Source organism: Bactrocera dorsalis, chromosome 4 (assembly GCF_023373825.1).
Source record: "Bactrocera dorsalis isolate Fly_Bdor chromosome 4, ASM2337382v1, whole genome shotgun sequence".
Lineage (NCBI taxonomy): Eukaryota > Metazoa > Arthropoda > Insecta > Diptera > Tephritidae > Bactrocera > Bactrocera dorsalis.
The window spans coordinates 30,955,784-30,980,232 of NC_064306.1; the positions used below are offsets into that span (position 1 = coordinate 30,955,784).

At 36.9% G+C, this 24,449-nt stretch overlaps 1 protein-coding gene and 1 long non-coding RNA gene across 4 annotated transcripts in view; one reads left to right on the forward strand and one right to left on the reverse strand.

The window, feature by feature from the left end:
• LOC105224244 (uncharacterized) overlaps window positions 1-24,449 on the forward strand; it is a 148,990-nt gene that overhangs the window by 72,873 nt on the left and 51,668 nt on the right. For 2 of the 3 annotated variants that reach the window (XM_049456799.1, XM_049456798.1), the window contains exon 2: window positions 19,641-19,736. The gene's annotated coding sequence lies outside the window, so the exon portion shown is untranslated. Of the gene's footprint in view, window positions 1-9,108; window positions 9,344-19,640; window positions 19,737-24,449 lie in introns of those variants that run through there. The other variant, XM_049456800.1, reaches the window with a different exon arrangement.
• LOC125778534 (uncharacterized) overlaps window positions 1-24,449 on the reverse strand; it is a 142,871-nt gene that overhangs the window by 9,327 nt on the left and 109,095 nt on the right. The window lies entirely within an intron of this gene.

Sequence of the window (24,449 nt, forward strand, 5' to 3'; positions counted from 1 at the left end):
CTTGGTGGCTGAATTTAAAATTTAAAGTTTAAAGAATGTTTTCAATTTTAGTTTTGCAGTAACGAAATTTGCTGTATAGTGTTAGGGATTTTTAATTTTTAATGTTTATATCTTTAAGTTGGAACCAAATATTGTCCAAGTCCATATTATTCAATTCGGTCTAAAAATATTCGGTTATAGATTCCCATTCACAGTAACGTGCCGGTCTTGATCATCACGGAAGAAGTGCGGCCTAATGACGCTGCCGGCCCATAAACCGCACCAAACCGAAATTTTTTCGGGATGCAATGGTGATTCATGCCTGACTAATAACGAATATTTTGTTTATTGACGAAGCCATTCAGCCAGAAATGAGCCTCATCGCTTAAGATGATTTTTCGATTAAAATCCGAATCATTTTAAAGTTGTTGCTCAGCCCAATTCACGAACATGCGACGATTCTGGTGGTCATGCGGCTACAGTTCTTGCAGTCATTTGATCTTGTAATGTAGGCCAACATCTTTTCGCAAAATTTGCGAAATTCGCAACGACTTAAGAACGAAGAGATGCCCAACGCTTGAGAACAACATGTGAGAGACTGATTTGGGTCTTCCTAAATTGATGCGCTAGCGGCATCAATATTCTCGACACCACGGACACGGGAGTTTTTTACTGTGTCGCAGGATTCAAAATTTTCTCCTAAATGCTCAATTGTTGATCTGACAGGACGACAGTTGGACGTAGCGCTCTTAAAGCTGCGTTCACTGACTCCAAATTTCGGTGGTAACTTACTGAAGAAAAATGTCGAAAGAGCGGCGTCATTTGCTGTCTCCATCGGTCTACTTTTGCAGTGACCTATATAAAACCCTTTATATGAGAAGGGCCTATACAAAATCAAGCAATTGGAGCGCCATCTATTGAATAAAAATTTTGTTCAGATTTAGTGTAAAGACGCGGATATAAATTCAAAATCAAACTGTATTGAAATTATAGAAAAAATTCAGTACCACATTCGCATAAATTAAAATTTATTCTAACACATTGACCAAAGTACTCAATACTAAAATAAAGATACATACTCGTACACATTTATAGGAAGAATAGACCCTTACAATTTCACAATTTATCTACAAATGTATGCCCTCACAAAACCACATTCACTGTAATAATACCCTGTATATACAATATTATATGCAAGTAACTATAAGATACAAGCAGCATGTACGTGTTCGTACTCACTGACTCCGCTCAGACACGCAGGTACTCTCGCATATTTCACACCAAGTCGCGTCGTGTGAGTTTACAGCCCACAAATTGCAAACTTAAAAGAGAACAACGATTTGTTATCTATAATCGAGGTAATTATTCGCCTTGAATTATTCGCACATCACTGACCATGAAATTAGTTGGCCATGTTGGTGGTGAACTCTTTATTGATTGCGACAGTGAAAAAGGGCCGACAATTTGCATAATGTGAAAATTTAATGCAATAATTTGTTAGCTTTTATGGCGAACGCCGACAATTTATTACACGAGACTGTTGCCTGAGCGATGGTGTGTTAATTGAATATAAAATTTTACAATTTATGTGCAATGACGAAATCGAGCGTTTATATTTAGTTAACGGCTATTCTGGTAGGCTGGTAAAGTCATCGGTGTTCTGTTTCTTGACATCCTCTGATGGATTTTGTTGATACCCCTCATTGGATTACTGATATTAAAAGCAATAATCAAAATCAGAGTAATTATAACAATCGGGTATTTAGGGAAGGTTTTATAGCCTTAACAACAATATTGATATTAATATTACCCTTAAAACTTTTATTCCGTATATTAACACCCAAGTTAATAAAATTAAAAACATTATAAGAATGAAACAAAAATCCAAATGGGGTTTCCTACTAAGTATATATTCCGTATGAAAATTCATATTATTTAATTTTATTTTTACTCATATCCCATTATTAAGGGAATATTGTTTTCAATTTCTAGAACTGTTAATGTTATTGAACCGAACCATCAGGAATAGGATATAACAGTTTTGTTCACCGGTCAATACTTCCCATAACCCACATATATCTAATATAAACATTTTCGAACTACCGGGTGCTTTAAGACTTATCGAAGAAAACGTGAGTCAATTCCTACAACAGCCGGTTCTACGTTACCGGAATCGACTCGAATTTTATCCAGCCAATGGTTGTACTTTCGGAGATCTAACTCCCTTTTAGTTAGAATAAGATTACCATCACTGGAGAAGCGCCTTACAGCAGGGATGCTTGGTAGCCTCCTCACTCGTGCTGGCGTTGACTACAACCCGGGCCTGGAGGAATTTTTCTCTTGCGTCTGCGCCAAAAGGCTCCATCTAAACTCCACCACGGTTAGGTGTAATACATGCGATGGATAGAGTCATCTTAAGACCTGCTCAGGCCTAAAGACACACGGAGAGAACCACAAGCTGCGTGGCCTCATGCTACCAACGCACTACTGTGACCATAGCTTTACGGCTGTGCAATCTGCACCAAGTTCGCGCACTTACCCGCCACTTTTGAGCTCTCACTCAGTACCTCTACACAGAAACGTTGTTAGCAGCATACAAGGCAATCGGCCGGCCGGTCCTTAACTAGGCCGCGACAATACGGTCGCCTAGATGCAGTGAAATGCAGACGAGTAAGCTACAAGGTCCGAATACTGCACTCCCTACTACGATAGGATGCTTCTTGATATCTCCCATCGAACACATGCACAGTGAGGTCCATATGCTCCCAGTATAATATAAAAATGATCGCTTCTCCACACAGTTTCTGCTTGGGTGCTTTCGTAGAAATCATCCCTTCACTTACCTGCTTAGAGCATCAAGAAGACCTACGTTTACGGCATAAAACAATTCGCCGACAAGACTTCACACCCAACAAACTTCAGACATGCACTAGCCTCCATTCACAGTGGTGGCATTAACACCTTCACTGACTTCCCCTCAGTGAATGGCGTACTGGGAGTCAAAACACCACCCATTGCAGAAGAAGAACTCGAGAGTGGCGCATCAAGGCGAAAACTCGCTCTAGACCCCGTATAACTAACAAGCCTTATGTACGCAAAGGTATTTCCCCGATTTTAATCCTTGCAAGTTGCAAGAATATGAAATGTTCGGTTATACCCGAACTTAGCTCTTCTTTACTTGTTGTGTGTAGTATTTCGCTAATGTAGCTGAGGTCGACTTAGATTACTCGAGACATTTTGAGCTATTCGGTGAAATTTAGATGTGCTCCTAAAATTTTATAGTGTGAATCAACTTTCTCATAATGTGCCTTTATTACTGATGATCTATTTACTTTACTAATGTTGCCGACAATGTTGTTTAGCAAAAATCTGGGTCAGACTCTAATCACAATAAGTTCTTTATGATGAGTTACAAAACTTTTACTACCAAATAGTTTCAATTGCGCATTTTTATTGTTAGCTACATTGTACAATAAAACATTTTTATTGTGCTCGTAATGTAAGCATATACTGGCATACATATACAAGTATGTCTATGTTGTATCAGTTGTAAAGCAAAGCAATCTCATTGATGAGAAAAGTAATTGGTAACGGTAATATACTGGGTTTATATACACTTGGGAGTGATTGCGGAAATTAGGGCAACATTCAATATTGTGGCAAATGTTATACTATATACAAATATTTTAATTACACGAAGTTGGCTTATGTTAAAGAGTTATATGAACTTTTTCTATATTTACTTTCATATACCTTGCACAGCGTATACTAACTTTTCCACTAATTTGGTAACTTCAAGAAGGACACAACGGAGTCCTTGTAAAGTAAATACATATTTAAATGATCAGGATGACGAGCTTTGGCTCTCTGTTCATCTGTCTTTATATAAACGAACCATTCCCAAATATTTTGAGACACGATCGATCAAAATTAAGTTCGTGAATAGCGAATTCTATTCACTACCTTTGACACCTTTTTAGTACCTATAATATTGTCGTATAATTTTTTTAATTTTTTTTTGGAGCTCGTAATTTTTTCGGAAACCATATTAACTCTAAAAATTCAACCACGCCTATCTCCTTCTTATTTCCCGACCTCAGTTGACCCCTAAATTATTTTTCCCTTAATAATTGTTATTTTATCTATCATTTCCGATAGGTTTCAATCTACTACGATTTTTTTGTTACCGAAAACTATCTCCACAGCTCCATTAGCATTTTAACGTGCATAAGTAATATTTATTGGCGGTTTATTTGAAGTGCTGTTCTTGGTCAGCATTTCCCACTTCCGGTCATTAGCAGCGCGTGCGTGTCGAAATATCAAATATTTAATGAAACACCACAATTATTTTTGAAAATGGGCTGATATTGTTTGACACCCACGCTTTCGTAATGTACATATGTTAAGGCGTATATTTTTAAGGAAAAACATGCCCGTTATTTACCTTAATTGGCTGGTTTCCATTGTACTTCCGGCAGTATAAATGTGTGCCAGTAACATATAATTTCCCATTTCGTAGGCGGATTTATACAAATTCATGCTTGTGTGTGAGGATAATGTCCATTTGTTGTATTAAATAGGTAATAAAGTATGTAAATAAAGGCGATTAAAATGAGAATATGTTCTACTTACACGTGGTCTTACCAGTCCACACAGTTCAATTTCGTAACAACAAATGTAACTATGGTGTGTGGCGGATTTGTAATTGTTGTTGATTATTTAATGTTTTTTATGTTGTTGGCCTCAAGAATATTTTACATGAGTACGTTAATTAGAGCTCAAACTTTCCATCAGTCAAATCTACTTTTAGTTATGTTTAATTTATCAAAAGTTTTTCCACCTCAATTATGATTTTCTTAATAACACTTACTGTAGACAGTTAAATCAGTTATTGTCATTTACCAGTTGCAGTAGAATTCCCAAAAATCTTAGTAAATATATGATGAATATAAACAAATGGACAGACGGAATATATGGCTATATCGACTAAATCCGTTATGCTAATCATTTATACCCTATATATACTTTATAGTATCTCAGTTCTTTCCTTCTGAGTGTTACAAACCTCTTGGAAAACTTTATATATCCTGTTCAGAGTATGAAAAGGACAAAGGATAGAACAGGTGTATTCTTGTAAAATAATTTTTTGTAAATTTATGTTATTATATGATAGAATACGTCATAAAGAATAGATTATGTAAAATTTTACCATTCTTTGATATCTGTTCATATATGATTTGATTTCATAAGAAAGAAGACTAAATTTGTTTCATAATGTGGTTTAAACTTGCCAGGCATTAATTTGTATACTTTCACATTGTTGATATACTTATATGAGTAAACGACAATAAATAATGAAATCATAAAGGATTAAGGCATATTCTGGAGTGAGCAGAAAGTGCGAATGATTTAGAACTACAAGTATAATTCGTTTATAGAAAAGAGAATATGTAGTTTTAATTCGGAATTTTATAACATCCCAGTTGAATGAGAAAATTCTCATTTTATTTTAGGCCGTAAGGAGGGTTTACAATGTCTCCGCATCAATAGGGATCGTCATACTACGTAAGTGGTGTACACACTAAAATACAGGGTAGGCCATTTAAAGTTGACCCATTTGTTTCTAAAAAAAAAGAACAAAAGAAAACAATGTTTTTTGTTCATTTCAAAAATAATTTATTTTGGTCCAAGGGGATTTGTTTCAGCTAATATTTAAAAATTAGATCGCGTAAATGGGCACCTTTAGCTTTGACAGCTAAATGCACTCTTTTTTCGACATTTTCCATGACTTTGGCCAATGTTTCGGATGATATGGCGGCTGTTTCACGTCGAATGTTGGCTTTCAGTTGAGCTAAGGTCTTTGGCTTATTAGCGTATACCTTGGATTTCAAATAACCCCACAAATAAAAGTCTGGTGGCGTCAAATCTGGTGATCTCGGTGGCCAGTCAACATCACCATTTTTCGATATCAATCGCCCGGGGAAAAATGGTCGCAATAAATTGATTGTTGGTCGAGCTGTATGGCATGTAGCCCCGTCCTGTTGAAACCAGAAGTTATCCATGTCATTTTCGCGAATAATGGGTATCACAAAATCCGTTATCATGGCTCGATAACGCTCACCATTGACTGTTGTCGTGGCTCCATCATCGTCTTCGAAAAAATACGGTCCGATGATCATATTCGCGCAAACACCGCACCAAACTGTTACTTTTTGGTCGTAAAGAGGCTGTTCTTCAATTAATTGAGGATTTTCGGTGGCATAAAATCGGCAATTTTGCTTGTTTACGCCTCCATTCAACGAGAAATGTGCCTCGTCTGACATGATGAGTTTTCGCCAAAAGTCAAGTTCGTTTTCAGCCATTTCGATGGCCCATTTGCCAAAATTAAGGCGTCGCGGATAATCAGCTGGGTTTAGTTTTTGTGCCATTTGAATTTTATATGGAAACATCTTCAAATCTTTATGAATTATGCGTCGGAAAGTGGTGCGAGAGATGTCTAATTCCTGAGAGCGGCGATAACTCGATGTCGATGGAGTCTCCTCAATACTGGCTCGTACAGCTTCGATATTTTCATCAGAACGTCTTGTGCGTTGTCTGGATGCATGACTGGCATTACTGAGATTACCGGTGTTCACAAATTTTGCGTATAAAGACTTAATTGTGTTCTTAACTGGAGCACTTTTCACTTTAGTTTTTTTGCGAAACGCACGTTGAGTTAACACAATTGAAAAGTTTATTTTGAATATAAAGCTGAACAATTTCAGCGCGTTCTTTGGGAGTGTACTGTTCCATGGTATAAATTGTCTTCGAATGACGCTTCTAACACGGTATGACATTAGCCGATTTGTCAGCGCTGTTAAAAGTGACAGCGTTGCCAGAGGGGTCAACTTTAAATGGCCTACCCTGTACTTCTCTTTGTATGAGTCTATTGCGTAGTACATATTCTACATACCAGGTTATTTTCTGTCAGTTTTCGCCACTGAATATAATTTTTTCAACTAGATTTTCTGTATTGTATTGTTCAATCTTATTTTCTAATGTTCTCCGTGCATGTCTTCATCCGCGAAACTTAAAAAAAGAAACGGTTTGAGTCGCCAAGTGTCTCATCTCCGTACTTTCTACTTTTCTCACGTTGTATGGATATCTTTGGAAATACCATGACCGGATAGCATCTGCGCTAAATACTAGTTTATCTTTCCATATTTCCTACTCTGTCACATCTCTTTATATATGTTTAGTTTATCGGTCCATCTTACTTTGCGTTCCCTCATTGACCGGTTTTACCATTGTTCATGTGTTTTCTTTCTCGCCTGTTATCTCGTGGTCATGTGTATTTCAATTCCATCATGCTTCAATGGCTATGGTTGTATTCTCTCCTGTGCGTGTAGATCTGTTGGGAAGACGCTGCTTATCACTTGCACTGCGGATTCGGATACAGTGCGGTACACCAAGGCGTCTATCAGGGATATATCATCATGGTACCTTAAGCATTAATACAAAAGAGATAAATATAGTGTTAAAATTGGCAACGCTGTCTGCTTTTAAACTGATCTGCGCGCCTGATTTAATAGCCTAAATAGGCATTTAAATATCGTGATGGAACTCCTTTTAAATGTTCCCTGAATCTCTAAGTTTATATCTCTCCCAAAATAACGGTATTATTGCAAAATTATCTGTTATAAATTTAGCTACATTATTTGAAACCTACATAGTGGATAGTTTATAATATTGTTTAAAGCTTAAAAGGTAATAGAGACCTGAGTACAATATATTAACAAAATTAGTTCAAGAGTCACTTATAGCCGACTATGAATGACATCAGTTCGCACCAAGTTTTATTAAGAATTTTATACTCCATATACCGATATTTTTGAGGTTGAGTACTTATTTATCATCCAGTATAAGAAGCATCTCAATAGAATTTAGTTATCATGTATCTGCTGGTTCAAAAGTTAGACTAAATGGGTTTATTTTTTACAGTAATTTTCATTAACCATTATTTTGTATCAGACTTTCAATGTACATATATTGCCAAAGGAATTTTCAATTTTAATACTCTACTGTGGAATATAAACAGCAGTTGAAAATTTTAAGAGCAATTTCGCAGATTCCATAATTTCCATAATACGTAATAATATGAAAGTAAATCCGTTAAAAATTAATTAAAAGTGTCTTTGTGATGGATTATAGGAATCTCTTTTATAAAAACAAAAAATTGATAAAACAATGCTATCCAATATCAAATTGTTTTTATTTTTTTGGTTTCAAATAGTTTATGTAAATATATAAATTAAATTTTCTAATGCATCTCTGGTTACACTTCAAATATTTGCTGATAAGCGTTACTAATACTTTCGCAAACCCAACAAATGCTAAGCCAAAATTAATTTTATTTTTAATACGCAATAAATATATGTATGTACATATATGCATAAGTGCATGTGTGTATTTTTCGCAATTTCAATTAACAACTTCAGTGTCAAAATTTGCTTTTCATTAACTCATTTTGGGCTGAATTTTCGGAGCTTTCACTTTTCTAAAATAAACCATTATTATTTGCCGAAAAGTATGCTTTGACAGGCGAAAAACTATGCTAGGTCAACAAGTACTAGCCAGCATTGTTGTTCTTAGTTTTTTGTGTGTAAGTTGAGTAACACTAAACAAACACCCGCATATATGTACATATGTGTGTATATCCTCGTTTAGAGCACATAAGTGGCGCTTTGAAAATTGTGTGCCAAAAATGCGTTGTCCGGAATTTTTAATTAAATCAGGAATGTGTGGATGCGGCTGTCGTTCAAACAAGTGTAAATATGTTAGACATTTCGACATGCATATGTGTACGTGTGCGTGTGTGAGGGCTAATCAGTGCTATTTTCGTTATACGAGCTTGTAACAGAAAGCGAGCGCGTGTGTGTGGTAGCTTAATATAACGGCTATAGGACCCCAATGAAATGTGAGTCGCTTTGCTATTTATATGTTTTACTTTGTCCCTCCCAGAAACCAAATTTGGCAATATATAGCACACGCGCATCAGAAAATCATTAATAAAAGATGAAAAACCACAGTGGGAGAGTGAGCTGATGCCAACACATATTCCTATACATATATAAATATGTATGCATATACAGTTGTATATGTATGTATATGCGAGCGTGATTTGTAAGTGACACTTGAGGGTCGCTAACAACGAAAAAACATTATTTTTTAGCAAATACTCTCGTTTTCAATAGGGAGTCCGACCAAGGCCACTGGCTTCAGCGCTGCCATCAATAACGAGAAATCATTGATCATCAGTGGTTTGCTGTCAAATTCACCGGAGTGTAAATTTCGCTTTCTACCAAACACATTTATATGTAGATATGTAAGTATATAAACATTAGGATGTTCGTTATTTTCCAAGTTGATTTTTTTTCATACACCACGCCAAGTTTTAGAGTTCACCCGAAAAAAAAACTTGCTTTTATTTATTTCTTTTTGCTTGCTTCTAACATAGTACTTTTTGGTCTTTTGTATCAACTTTTTTGTCGCCAAAGCAAATAACCAAATATACTTTAATTATATTAAAATATTCTTTTTAACAGGCTTAGACTGATTTAGGTAAGCAGGTAGGTGGGATGGCTACTTGACGACGCACCTTTGTCTGTTTGTTGAGCCAGTTAAGGATTGACTCTACCGAGACTCAGTTGTATTTTGAACATGTTTGTCGATTAAATATCAAAAAATAGCCAGACGTATATATGTATGTTCCCTCTTTATCGGAGTCTAATTATAGGATAGTGCCTACTCTGGCTAGTTCTTCGGTTTCAGTTTCTATCGATATCACTATGCCTTGAAACCCATTGCAGGTTTACAGTAAAATATGATTTAGGATTCACTATGAAAGCAAGTCGTTTTTCCACTATCTTGGATGAAAATCTAAGAAACTTTAGTGATCTCAAAACCGCTTTTCAATTATCTGTGCATACATATGTACTTGGTGAGTCGAAAAAGTATTTTCGTATTATGTCAATAGGTGTTATTGCTTTCGTATATCTCCAGTGCTACCAATCACATTGTGTCACAACATATAGTGTTGGAAAGGTGAGATTTTAAGCTTCATTCAACCAAAAAAAAAATTAAACCCCCAATTCTTGAGCAATGTAATCACAGGTGACGAGTCGTGGATCTTTGAGTACGATCCCGAAATAAAAAGGCAATCTTCCGAGTGGCAAAGCCAGAGAGCTCTCAAGACTCAAGACTATTCTGGAGAATGTCTTCCGTGACGCCTTCAACGCTTGGAAATAGATAATAATATATAATAAATTTATTTAAATCGACTCAGTCCTATTACTTTCCGGACAACCCTGTATGTGAAAAGAAACATTTTTCCGGCACGATTAACATTGAAAAAAATAGCTTTTTTATATTAAACAAATTTTTAATGTAAAAGCAGAAAATTCAAGTAGCGTCTGCAAAAAAAATATACTGGAAATATAACGGACTCCCTAATATACATACAGACATACATACATATGTGATTATAGTAGCCACTTGCTGCTGTACAAATATCATTACTTCAAGCTAGTTCAATTATGTATCTTGTATGTTATCATGTCCGAGTTCGTCCCATGTGACTTCTATGACTGCGAGGCATGCCGCCCCGAACATTGTTGGGTCATTTGTTTGGCGGCTGAAACAAGAATTTTATTTGACATAAGGCGTAAACTAATTTCCAAAAGGTTTTAATAGCATTCCTATCGAGGACGGGTTTAGTAGGCCACAAACACCAACGCAAACACACATACACACATACTCACACTTATAAAAGCGTACGCTTCCATAAAGACAACAATCAGACTTAGCCTATAAATACTACACTAATCTGACAGGCGCAACGTGACACACACACACACACACACAATCACGGAAAAGCTGCATGATAAAAGGTTACGTAAGGCGCAAGCATGCTCTGTTGGTATGCGGCTCCCATGCGGGTATCCTGCGGCGAGGCTGATAACGCAAATGCTTTGTTTGTCAGCCCCTGTCCGCCCTTCGTAGCGCCCAAACTTTTTTGTTGCACTTTTTTCTCTTCAGTTGTTTACAACCTTTTGTTGTTGTCCCATTGGGAGTGTGTTAAATGGGCGTCGATTTGTTTATGCCATGCAAACTGCCGCTGCATGTGTGTGTGCGCGTACGCTAGAGTAGTGTGTGTGTGTGCCTTGTTGCTTGTTGTTGTTTTTGCAAAAGTTTGCTTAACCACTGCAGAATAGGAAAGCTACATGTAAACAACAACTGAACTGAGACACTGCTCGTCCGATTAACATTCGACCCGAGGCGTCATTTCGTAACGTCAACGTGCATTTGCTGATTCCATTTATCTGCCTTGTCTATTTGCATATGTATCTTTCGAGCCCTTTCGATCCCTCTGCAAGCCTGCGGCTTTTTTCTGTGGTTCCTGTGTGTTTTGACCGCTATCAGCTGTTGCTGACATTATAATTAACAACAACAACGTAAGCGATAACTTGTAGTCTTTATTTGATTGCAACTTTCCGGCCACTGTAGTCCATTTTGAAAAACTGTGTTCAGTTCTAACTTACGCTGACTTTCGATTTGGTAATAACCGACTTCATTCAGAAAATTCTATTATCGTTAAAAATAAGGCAAACACATCAGTATCATATATGGAAGCCGGGAGCTATAAATAGCACAATATGAAAAGGTTTTACAAAAAGGTACAAAAATTAATAAAAAATAGCATTAGATTGAACACTTCGTTTTTTTTTACTGTATCCACCATTTTTAATCACCCCTTCACATCTTTGCTGCATCGTTCCTTTTGGAATCCACCTCAATTTCAGCCCATAATTCATTAAAAGTTTTGAATTTTTTGCTTTCTCTTTTGGTCTTGACATATTTTCATCATTTTTATATTGGACTTTGATTCGGGCTTTGCGCAGACCAATCCAATATTAAATTTTTTCATTGACGTGCCAGTGTTCTACTACCTTTGCAGTGTGCTTCAGATCGTTGTCTTCCATAAATGTCCAGTGTATGTGCATGGTTTCTACGACAAATGACTCCATTTTATTTTTAAGTATATTCAAATACTGAAACCAGTCTATTTTACCACTTGTTTGAACAATGAGCCCAACGCCATGCCATGAAAATGCGCCCCAGATCATAGTACTTCCAGCTCCGTGCTTAATGAGACCCATATATTTTATCTTGGTTTCACCGCTCCAAAGCACGTTTCTCCAAAACTGTGCTAGTTTGTTTTTGTGAGTCTTCGAAAATGCCAGTTTGATATGTCGTTTCGACAGGAGTGGTTTCTTTTTGCTAATTCGTCCAAAAAGTTGAGCTTCATTGAGTCGACTTCCTACAAATTTTCTGGACACGTCCACACCATATTCGTCATTAATTTGGATCATAATTTCTTTGGCTGACTTAAAAGGATCGGCTTTGCTCTTCCGTAATATGATTATACCAAAACGAATATCTGTTTTACGTGGGCTTGCTTTTCTTGGTAAGTTTTTGTTGACACAAGGTGTTTTTTTCTTCAAGCGAAAATGGTCTCGGTTGAATTCCGATTAGTCGGCAAAGTCAAGATTAAGAAAAGTTTGCTTTATTTGGTCTGCTCCAGCTGCTCCCTTTCGGTGAAACTCATTATTCTAAACTACACTGTCAATAATTGAACCGTCTAAAGGAAGCAATCGCCTAGAAGTGACCAGCTTGAACCGATCACATATATCTATAGTGACTGCCCAGAAGCCCCATGAGCTTGGTTGGAAGGTTTCTATGCAAATATTTTATAGGTCGAATCAAGTACTAACTGATTACTACTTATTAATGGCTAAGAGAATGATTTGTCGGTGAAAAATTGGCCTCAAAAGAAGCTTGTATACTGGCCACTTTTTGACCTAAGCGATGATATTATTTCAAAATGACAGCCAATTATTGAGCAAAACGTATACTTATTTGACTGAAACGGGATCATTCTATCTGTATTTAGGTAATTGCAATATTTTTTCTGGAATACTAAAGACTTTTATTAGACCTTCCTTGGATCGAATTCTTTCAAAATCGACAACCATCTTTCTGAGTTATAAGAAGAGCGTATTTCAATTAAATACCATTTCTTGGCAACAAACGGGATCTTATGAAAATTTCAGAAATGTTTTCTTCGCATTACTAATTTTTGTTTTTGGGAGCTTACTCTGGTTTCCCAAGATTTTTTTTTCAAAATTTGATTTTTTTTTTCGGACTTAACACGGTTATTATTTTATCAATGAAATTATCTGTAAAACCCATTTCCAGTTCATTCTCGCACGGAAAGCTCTAACGAACAAGGAAGGTCGGCTGAATAAAATATACGGATATATGTACATACAACATTTTATTCCTAAATTAGGTTAGGTTAGGTTAACCTTGTAGGCTAATAAGCCATGCATAGATCAGTTTTGGTGGTTTGCGATACCAGATGGAGTTCAGTTGCTAGGTCTATGAGAAGTAGAAAGGATGCCTGCGCTTGATGCGAATTTGAACAGACTCTGTGACTCACTATAGATACTGTATCATACCGTGGGGACCCCAGATGCTCACTGCGTAAGAGACCCCAATGTGGGACAAGTGCATAAGAGATGCTCCATTGTTTCCCTGATGCATTGCTTTAGATATTTTCTGCAGTCTTCTTGATCTGCCTGCCCCATTCTGTGGACGTCTGCTACCACAAGACAGTGACCAATTAGTATTCCGTAATTCCTAATTAATTAAAACTAGTTTTTTATCACAAACTTTTTCGACTATAAACTACGAGATGTTATTTCTAATTCCGAAATAATAAAATAAAATTTAACGTATCAGTGTAGTTGCCTTTACACACGTATAATATGAACTGGCCGTGACCTAAAAAACTTCAAAAATTATTTACCAAAACAATAATAAATTCGTAGTTTTTAACACTGTTGTCATTTGCGCTTCATATAAATACATATAAGAACAACTGTTTCCCTACAAACAAAAGTTCATCGTTTTCATTGGATTAAATTTGCAAGTCGGCTGCTGGCGACTGGTCAGTCCAGGCGTATACGTAACATTAAATACCTACATATGCAAATATTTATATGCGGCGCCTGCGGCCGTTGGTTGTTTCAGCAACTGTGCTTACTTTTCGGCTGAACAACTGCTACTTTTTCCAACTCTTTTTGAGTTTGGTGAGTGCGCTGGTCACCGCATTGGCAATGAATAGTTTATTTCCTGCTCTCGTAGGTTTCACACTCGGCCGCCTGGCAAATTGACTTTTGCCACTACGCGTGTTGTTGCTATTTTGCGGCTGCTTACTGCGACGGCTTTGTATTATTGTTGTTGAATACGAATAAGTTGTCTGTTGTCTCCTGACTTCTTGCCACAAATTGACAGCGCGTACAGTACATACACTTATACATGCATTATATAGTCCTGCCTATTCGTTTATACGGGGACCGGCAGACGCCTAATCAAGATGCGTTCGGCAGGTAATGATTGCCATCGTTTAGAAATTGCGCATACGTTTGTTGATTTTCCAATTGCTTTTTCATGACAATTACACATTTTGTCTTTGCTTTCGTTTGTTTGTTGTTGCTACGGCAAACAATTGAAGTGATTGCGGAAATTTTGTACGCCTTTCCATTATCCACAATAAGTGAAAGGGACTTTCTTCGATTAAATAACACTGATTATTTATCCTCCCCTAATGTTATTTTGGCTGCATGTGGTTTTCCTTCGTCTCACTTGCTTCTAACTGTAGCGAAAGTAACTATCAAGTCATCGCCTGCGCTCTTGCTAATGGCAAATTGTCATTCTCTCTAATTGTGCGAAACTTCCAACCCACAAATTATTCTCCATTTTACACGGTAGTTGAATTCTGCTGCGGAATTCCATGTGCGTATGTATTTTGTTGACTTCTATGCTGCTTACTGCCAAACTTAAAGTTTGAAATACATATAAGTGTATATAGAAAAATACATTTACCTTCTTATAATTACGTGTGCGCAATTAACTTATGGGTTTACGTGGGTTTCACGGCTTAAAAAAAATATTTTATTCATCCATTAACTTTATTACATCTCCAGAATATTTTCCAAAATTCCTGTAATCCTGATATTTTAAACTGGAACCGTTTCCTCACTGTAAAAGACTTTTTTCCAGAGGTTCTCCTGGAGATCGACTAAATTAATTTTATGTTTTTTATAATTATTTTACTTAAAATTATGATAAGAGTGAATCGACACTGGTCGGTTGTTGATTTTCCAGGTCTAAAGCCACACTGATAAGGTCCAATCAGTTTGCTGACGGTGGGCTTTAATCTTTTATACAGTACACTCGATAGAACGTGTATACAATACTAAGAAGAATTATCCCACGGTAGTTGTCGCAGATTGTGGAGTATCCTTTTTTATGGATTCGGCATAGCACACTTAAATTCCAATCGTTGGACATGCTTTCGTCCGACCATATTTTACAAAGAAGCTGAGGCAAGCTCCTTCTCAGTTCTTCGCCGCCGTATTTGAAAAAGTCGGCCGGCAATCCATCGAGTCTCGACGCTTTCTTGTTCCTCAGACGCGTAATTGCTATATGAACTTCTTCATGGTAGAGTAGCGGAACTTCTGCTCTATTCGTAGTCATATTTATGATAATATTCGTCGTCATACTTAGATCATCTACGTCCTTCATATTCATAATTGAATTTTTATGCATTTTTAATTCATATCCCTTTTATTAACTTTCTTATTCATAGTCACATACATGTATTCACTCATATTATTTTATAATTTTTTATTCATACTCATTCTCGTATTCGCCTATGTATTCATGTCATAGTCTTATTAGTTTTCGTAGTCATATGTAATTATAACCATTCATAATCATATCCTTTTTCATTTTTATATTTTCATTCAGGTAGAGTTATGATATTGATTCAATATTATGACTACTAATGCACCACTTACTATTTCTATCTATACACTTACTCACATATCTATATCGCATTCCATCTCATATTAACTTTTTCATGGTCATATTTGGTTCATTATTTTTCTACTCATTTGTACTTATATTGACATTCATATTGACATTTATACGATCAGACGTATCCACATGTGTATTATTTCTATGTTTACCTATTTTCATGTACACCAGCCTACCACCGAAAAAGGTTTGGCATTCGAAACCGTCACAATATCATGGTATCGCATCGTGTAATGCCTGAATCTACCGCGTATTGTTTGTTCCATATAATTCTTGTTTTATTTATTAATATTTTTGCTTCTCACCATCTTCATTCTGCGTCGTCATTAGACGCATTTGAGTATTTTGTCTACCGTCTGGCGTTAATTTCATGTTTTTCTTTGTGTCCCAAAAGCATTTTGCATTATTTATACACTTTGGCGCTTTGACATTTGTGCTTTTATTGGTGTTTACTTTGTTTGTGCTCGCTTGTATGTAAGTAAATATTGTGGTAATTGTGAATAAATATTTATTTACACTCTTCACGAGTGATTAATACTGAACATTGCGGAAAAAAATATTAAAGTCAAGAATATCTATGGAATTTAAGGTTAGGCAACTATGAAATTAAGGTCTAATTTCCCTGATATGTATAATAAAACTAAGATAGTTCGATCTAATTTGATAACATTTTTTGTCGTGTAGCACCGTCGTTTCATTCGTCTACCTTGAACCAAATTAATTGTTGTAATTGCTTGGTATAATAGCCTAACCAAGATCTTCTTTTTTGAACCGAGAACTCAAAAGATTATGAGGTCACGATAGTTATCGTAGTAGCATCGCATTCGTTGGAGTTTTATCCGCTTAACCATGCTTGTCCATGTTTCCGTAGGGATCATACAGTCCGTGGCTCTACAGAGGAAGCTGATTCTTAATTGTCTACCGACCTCAAAGTAGCACCTGTTGGCATGAGTTATTCTGCGCTTGATCTCCATGCTTTAATTGTTGATGAACTTTATGCTAGTACCGATATAAAAAAACTCCTTCACTTTTTCAATTATAGATCCACATGGTTACTATTAAATACGGTGACCCTAATTACCATATCATGGATCTTATAGCTTAAGTTCTTATTCAATACCCTGATCGGACAATGTCCAGTTAATTTCCTACAACCATTGAAAGATGGATCTCGCTGAGACCGAAAAACTTCCTAAAGCCATGCACAGCGTTCCAGTAGCAATGCCTGCACCAGCAAGCAGCATCAGCCTTTCTCTTTCCGACAATATCGATATGGTCTATACTAGAAATACGACGTCTAGACATCTCTTCACTAGTCTTCAGCGCATAGTCAGTGTATTCAAGGCTACTATCGCTATCCTACTATTTGAGCGGATAGATACAGATCTACTGCTACCTGTATGGCGGTCACATCGGCTTGAGAAATGGGGAAATGCTGCAGTGATCAGGAAGCTTAAAATTGGAGTTGATGGAAAGTTTCCGACAATGTACTCAGATTCACTGCGGTTATGTCGATTGGTTCTATATGCAGTAAGGAGTGCAGAGCCATATTTGGTGTGATTCGTACAAATAGAAGCAATGCTCTTTATATAGAGGTTCCGATTGCTCATCATCACACCGTATAAGCTTGTGGATCCCATTGTGCCTCCTGTCACTTTTACACCTTGTAGATGGCCCATGGTTCCTGCAGACTATCAAGAACAGCAGAAATTGCTGCAGCTTCCGCGGTCGCTAACGCCGAGTTCAATAGACTGCGCGAGCTTAGCGATTTCGTACCTTTCTCTCATATAAGCTTCTCCGTCATGTGACCTTTGTCGTTTGACAGATACCTCAGCCTGCCGGCTCTGCCTGTACAATTCGTGCCACATGTTTATTTCTAAAATACCCTCTGAATGCCTCAAGTCGGTTGCATATTTGAAGCAACAAAATATGTAAATTTCGTTTTTGTTATTTTAAAATCAATTTCAGAATTTAAAATTTATAAACATTTTTTTGCCATATTAAGCAATTTACTTATAGCGTTCTTCTTCTTACATGCCGCTCGTTGGAATACACACACAATTCATATAAAGTTCTTGAATATTTCAATTTTTCCCGCTGCTTTACATTTCATTACCATTTAAGTTCCGTTATTGCTGCATGAATTATTAATGCTGTAGCGATTCAACCATTGGTATGAGCATTTCACCTGCATTGTTATTGTTATTATTTGTATGCTTCGAATTTATTTATTATGTGGTTAAAATTGTTTGCGTAATTTGATGTGTTTATGCAGTATCATTGACAACTGCTTCAAGTGAATCGAATTTGACATAAGTCTACATTATGTCATGGCGATAAAAAGAGGAGATGTTTCGTTCGTTCTAGCAACTTTATTTATATTTTTGATTTTCTGGGTTTGATTTTTTTTATTCTGTGGAGTGATTTGGTGGAATGTACTGTGAGATAGGAAACTTTGCAGTACTGTGCATAAGAAAGAGAAGAATTATATACAAATTTAGCAAACAGTCGGCGGAAACGTTTTAGCAATCAACAATCGACAAAACGAAGTTATGAATAATAAAAGGGTAATAACCTCAAGGGAAGCTTCAAGACTCAAGAATACTACTAAACTACTATTTCATTGGTTTCAAAGGAAACCTTATGATGCCAGAATGTTGTGACCTTTGACTAAGCCAACAACCGTCCTGCATTTGTGTAAGTAAAAATCATATGCGTTGCTCTTTCGTGCTCTTGTACATGGCACTTGTGACAATCTCCGGCAGGTACTATGTCTACTGCTTCCCTGGTTCTAAAGACCATTTTCTGACACAATACGATATGATGTTTTTTTTACATTGATTTTCTTTCTTTCTTGGCTACTCTCCTGACCACTAATGTCTGCTGTCATGAATATACTGCAGTATTCCGGCAGCTTGACAAGTCGCCTGAGATTTAGCTTCTCGAAATAGATGCCAGAACTACACCATCAGTCACTTTTGATCCGTTCGTGTAGATGTTGAAAGCAGTGCGGTTGGTCGCGCTATTCAGTTTCTTTTAGTGTAACCTGAAACTTTCTTTCGCATATAAAGCGTTGAACTGAAAAGCTGTTGGCCTAACTTCGATAAAATGGGTAAAACTTCATCAAGCGACTGTTGTGTTTTCGGACACGTCAATCTCATTTTCTCATCAACAACAATTCAGCAGACTGACTATGCATTACTGCATCCTGTGGCCTGTTTTGAATACGAGTAGGTGGCTATATTTGTGCCGGGATGGTCATGATAAAATTTTGTGGACTAAAACTGCTTAACTACAATATACTCGGCTAGGTTACTTAGCATTTACGGTTTTTTTTACATTCCCAATAGAAGTAGACCTCCTTTGAAACCAAGTCTTGAGAACGACTGGCTGAAATGTCTTGAGACTTAGCAGTATTCTTGAGTCTTGAAGTTTTCCTTGAGGTTAGTACAATGAAAGCGACTTCATCTCGTACATAACTTTTAGGTTAATTGAAGGAAGAGTGTCCGAGGCTTTTCTTGTTTGAAACTTAATAAACAAAAATCTTTAATATGCAAGTTGAATTAGTTATTTTATATGAAATCATGAACCTGAATTAAATGTACTTATTTTCTCCAGACAATTCGAACTAAATGCTTTAATTATAAAATTCGTTTCTCATTTACTTTTCCTTCCAGGCAGGTTTATGCTATAAATAAAAAACAACCGGATACTCTGAAGAAAATACGACAATGTTAGGCTTGTGGGGCCATCAACTTCAGCTTATGACCCATGTAAGTATGAGCTTATGTTTTCATGTTTATAGAGCAACACTTAAGTAATGAAAAAGCACATGTATTTCTGTAAATATGTACACTCGTGAGTACAAAAGTGGCAACACATACTGAAGAAAACGGCGAGAGCAAACAACTTGAAGTCACAAACAAAACTCGTGGCAACAAAGTGAAAACGCTGCTGTTGCATGCGGCACAAAAGAGGCAAGTACATGCCCACTGCGTGTACATAAAACAATGTCAACATAAAGCACACACAACAAAAGTTGCAAGCAACGGGCTAAAGTTTTAATGAGTGAGCGGAAGAGGAAATATAAAAAATTGGCAAAGAAATGCGGTGAAGTAAAGCAAAATGTTGTAAGTCGCGAAGAAGTGTGGAAAGAAAAATAGCTCGAATAAAATTTGAAGAAGTGTTGAAAAAAGAAGAACAAGACTCAAATGTAACAAAGAGGCATATTAAAGTAACTGTAAGAAATAAACAACTAACAAAAAAATAAGTAAGAGATAAAATAAGACAAGAGACAAAAAAGTTAACTTCCTGGAATCGAAGCTATACCCCTAACAGATGTGTTTCTTATAGCAAGAAAGGATATAAAAAGATCCTCTTATTGATTGTGAGTGGTCCGTTGCTGCAGAAAAAAGTAGTTGTCAGATCTAAATCGGAGATTGCTGCATTGCCAGGGAAAATAATATATGCCAGGTATCCTGAAGATACCTTGTCAAGAATATTGCATCGTTTCATTGGATAATGTCCTATGCAACATTTTTCGAAGATATCTCGTCAAATGAAAAGTTTTCCATTCAAGATTTTGATTCCGATCGTTCAGCCTGCGTGATAGCTCTATGCTATAGTGGTCCGATATTGACAGTTCCGATAAATGAGCGGCCTCCTGATAAGAAATGGAGTGTGCGAAATTTCAAATCGGTATCAGTAAAAGTAAGGGACTAGTGCGTGTATGTATATACAGAGAGGCAGATATGGATAAATCGGCTTAGCTCTACATGCTCATCATTTATATATATATACTCGTACTTTTGGGTTCTCCGACGTTTCCTTGAGGGTGTTACAGACTTCATGGCAAACGAAATATATCCTCTTCAGGGTACAAAAAAAGTAATAGAATAAATCAAATAAAGCTTGACAAGTGACAGAGTGCCTGCCGTGCAGATATGTGTCCGCAAAGACGGTTAATAACAAGTACGCGTCTCAACAAAAGAGAGCAAAACCTTTTATAAATGAGTTAGAGAAATAAATTCGGTTCTTAACCCCAAGCAAATGCAAATGGTGTGGTTTTACTCTGTTTATAATTCCGTAGTAAATATTTTTCCATTTGCCTTTTGGCAGGAGTCGAAATGTTTAAGCATTAATTGAGCTTTACCACGCAAATGCGGTAGGAATGTTAGTGACATAACGGAAAGCGCTAAGGAATGCAGTTTCCACACTGACATGATTGACATGCTAACTTTTGAATAAATATATAAATGCCATTAATGCACATTAATTATTAAAGCAATTGAAGAATAATGAAGCAAAGTTAAGAATATGAAAATCTTACCACAAATTCAATAATGTTACTGCGACGAGTTGTCAGTCATTAATGATTTGAAGAAATAAAATTTGTCTCTATCCCTATTAAGTCGGAAAATTCCATTACGAAAATATATTTATCTGAGTTACTAAATCCATTCCTGCCAAATGATACAGCCTGAGGATTCGATATCGAGAGCATGCTTCTAAACTCCCATTTTGTCTGCCACGGTACTTTTTATAATGGTTTCCAAATTTTTGCTCAGAAAAATTAACTATAAAGTATGTATGGAAAATTTTTCTATAAAATTTCAACCCTTTACAAAGTTTAAAATTCATTCCGAATTTTTTTCAGAAAACTTATTGCCGGAGTTTCTGAATAAGTTAAAAGTCAAATTTCAGATATAATTTCTTTAACAGTTTTGCATAATTTCTTTAACAACTCTTGATAGAGCCTAAAATAAATACTGACTTCCGATTGATCCCTTTTATAACCACACCGCTTCAGGCCTTGTTTGGTTTGTGAAAATTGAAACAAATCCTTTTTATACTTAAAGGATTCTTGTCATTTAATTATTAATAAGCCAAAAGAGAGGATCAAATATTGGCACTCTGGGCTTAGTTGATTTTTGTATAATTTATTATTTTTTGTGCTACATTGTTGTTTTTTCTGTGATTTAAAATAGCATTGTAAGGGAAAAGGTCAGATTATTTGAAAGTTTTTGACTGAGATGTGAAAACTCTAATTAAAGTCAATTGATTCAGCAGTTTTTGTAAAAATAGGTCTTGCTAGACACTGTTCTAACGAAGAACGAAAGAATGAAATCTCATCAAAAAATTGCTGGGGAAAGAAAACCTTACTAGTTTATCGAACATTTGCTCAGATATTCCGCCAAAATAGTTGTGAATGCAAAAAAATGAAATGCCAATCCCAAAAAAATCGGAAGATTTAGCTGACTTTAAGAGGGCTTTTGAATACCTAAGCTCGGATCGAGTCTTTCTACGGCTGGAGGAGCTTGACTGTCCGGAAATTACCATATGGGGGAGTTTCTTTTTGGACAGAAAGGTCTCACTAGTCGGCATGAATGGGAGTCTAGAAATTGGAGTGGCTTGTGGCTGCTCGCAGGGTTCCATCTGTGGTCCTTTTTGAAATCTTTTGATGGACTATCTGCTTGGGCAGCTCAAGCCACTCTGTAAGTGTTGCACGCATGCGGGTGGGACAGTTCTAACGATCAAGGGACTTATGATTACATACCGGACGTTGGGTTTATTGAGGGTATCCCTGACTTCAGATTTACTCTCAGTATGGGTTTTCTGCTTAGAATGCATGGACCTCTAAATGCATTTTTGCATCAGAGCCACCTATCTGATAGGTCGTAGAGGCTTGGATACAAGACTGGGTGTATGTAATTGCAGAATTCCCGATGTACTCGGACATTAGGGATCTGGGTGGTATGAGGACGTTTAGATTTTAGAAGTCTGATCTCAACTTGTCGGAATGCCAAACTGTTAGGGCTGTTTGCACGAGAATCGTTTAGGCGGCGAAGACGTCTAACTGAGAATTAAGGTTAGCTTCTTGTGTGAATGGTGTGTGCGTGTAATGTGCGTATAAGGTCCAACCCCTGATCACGGGTCCAGAGCAGTATGGTCTGGCCGGAAACTTAATTCTGGTACCCTGGGGGAGCAGTAGTCTTTGGAGTTCGCTTCAACCTGCTCGAAGGGACTGGTCCGTCGAGGAGTATCATGGTGATTGTGGTTAAAGCCCGAATGCGAGAACAACTAAGACTTTGACAATTTAATTTGGAGTTGCATTGCAACCGGGTGCCGTACCCGAAATACGGCACAAGTTTTAGATGAGCATCGAACCTATCCAATGTGGTTAGAGTGTCCATTCCACATTGGCAATTGGAACTGAAACTGCCTGGCATTTTTAGGGTGCTGATCAGCGCGTTGATTTGATCTGCTGTGCATTTGAACGTCGTGGGGTAAGGCTGTAGACAGCAGGTACTCCCATTAAACACACTGGACGTTGTTGCTGTGTGCACTACGAGGAAAAAGTTGATAAAATCTTTTCGGCAGGGACCCAAGAAGGAGCCACTACCTCAACCCCAAATACAGAGCAGAGGTTAATTTAGAAAACGCTTTACTTGATCCCAGATCTCGGACAGTAAAACATGGAGGTGGCAAAACCAACGGATAAGTGTTATACAACATGATTATAACATTGTTATTATTTCGAGCACAATTGAAAGCACCAGTTCATTTAAGAACATACTTTTGGCTCACCCTGTATGGCAAAGAGACAAAATAATCTTTTCTTATTCCAAAACTAATTTACTTCTCAAAACGTCTACTTATATATACATACATATGCATAAAGAGATGTGCTCTTAAGATAAGCTTTATTGTAGATAATAAAGCAGACAATTAATTTCTTTAATGTAATTGCTTTGTGGGCCTTTGGGAGTTGGAAAAGTGCCGCAGGCCACTTTGTGTTAATGGCACATGGATAAATTGTATGTGATCGCTTGTATATGCTCACAGATGTAAATGTGTTATATATGTATGTATGTAATAATGTAATATGCTGACACCTATCAATTATTAATTAAATCAATAAATAAGACAGTTGTAAATATGGTGCCATGAAAGCTCAGGCATTCGTGAAAAAGTATAGAAAAGAAATTATCAAAAAGAAAACCGAGAATCTTGGCAAAAAATGTTCCTAAATATAAGCAAGTTTCTGTAAATCAAGTACGCTTGCCGCAACGACATGTGTCTAGCGACGTAGTTGAAAGCACTCGCCAGTGCACACTCCTCTTTCGACGCTTTGCTGCTGTTTTGTGTTGCTCGAGTTATTATCTAAGTGAAAGAAAAATACAACTGAAAAAACTCCTAACACATTTGGCCGGTATTCTTCGGTGCCCGGCACCAAAACACCGCAAACTGCACTGCACCGACAAAGCAAGCAAGAGTGCGACAGACATGCCATGGCGTATGAGTTACCAGCCAAGGCAGCGCACGCCGACAGGCAAAGCAAACACGACTTGTGGCAGTCAGCGAGTTCAAACAGAAAGCAAAGGCGCGCGTATGTAGGTTACGAGTGGAACGCAGTCAAGCGCGTAAATAGACAATGGAAGCAAAATGGAAGAAGAAGAAGATCGGCAGCGATATACCTACTATAT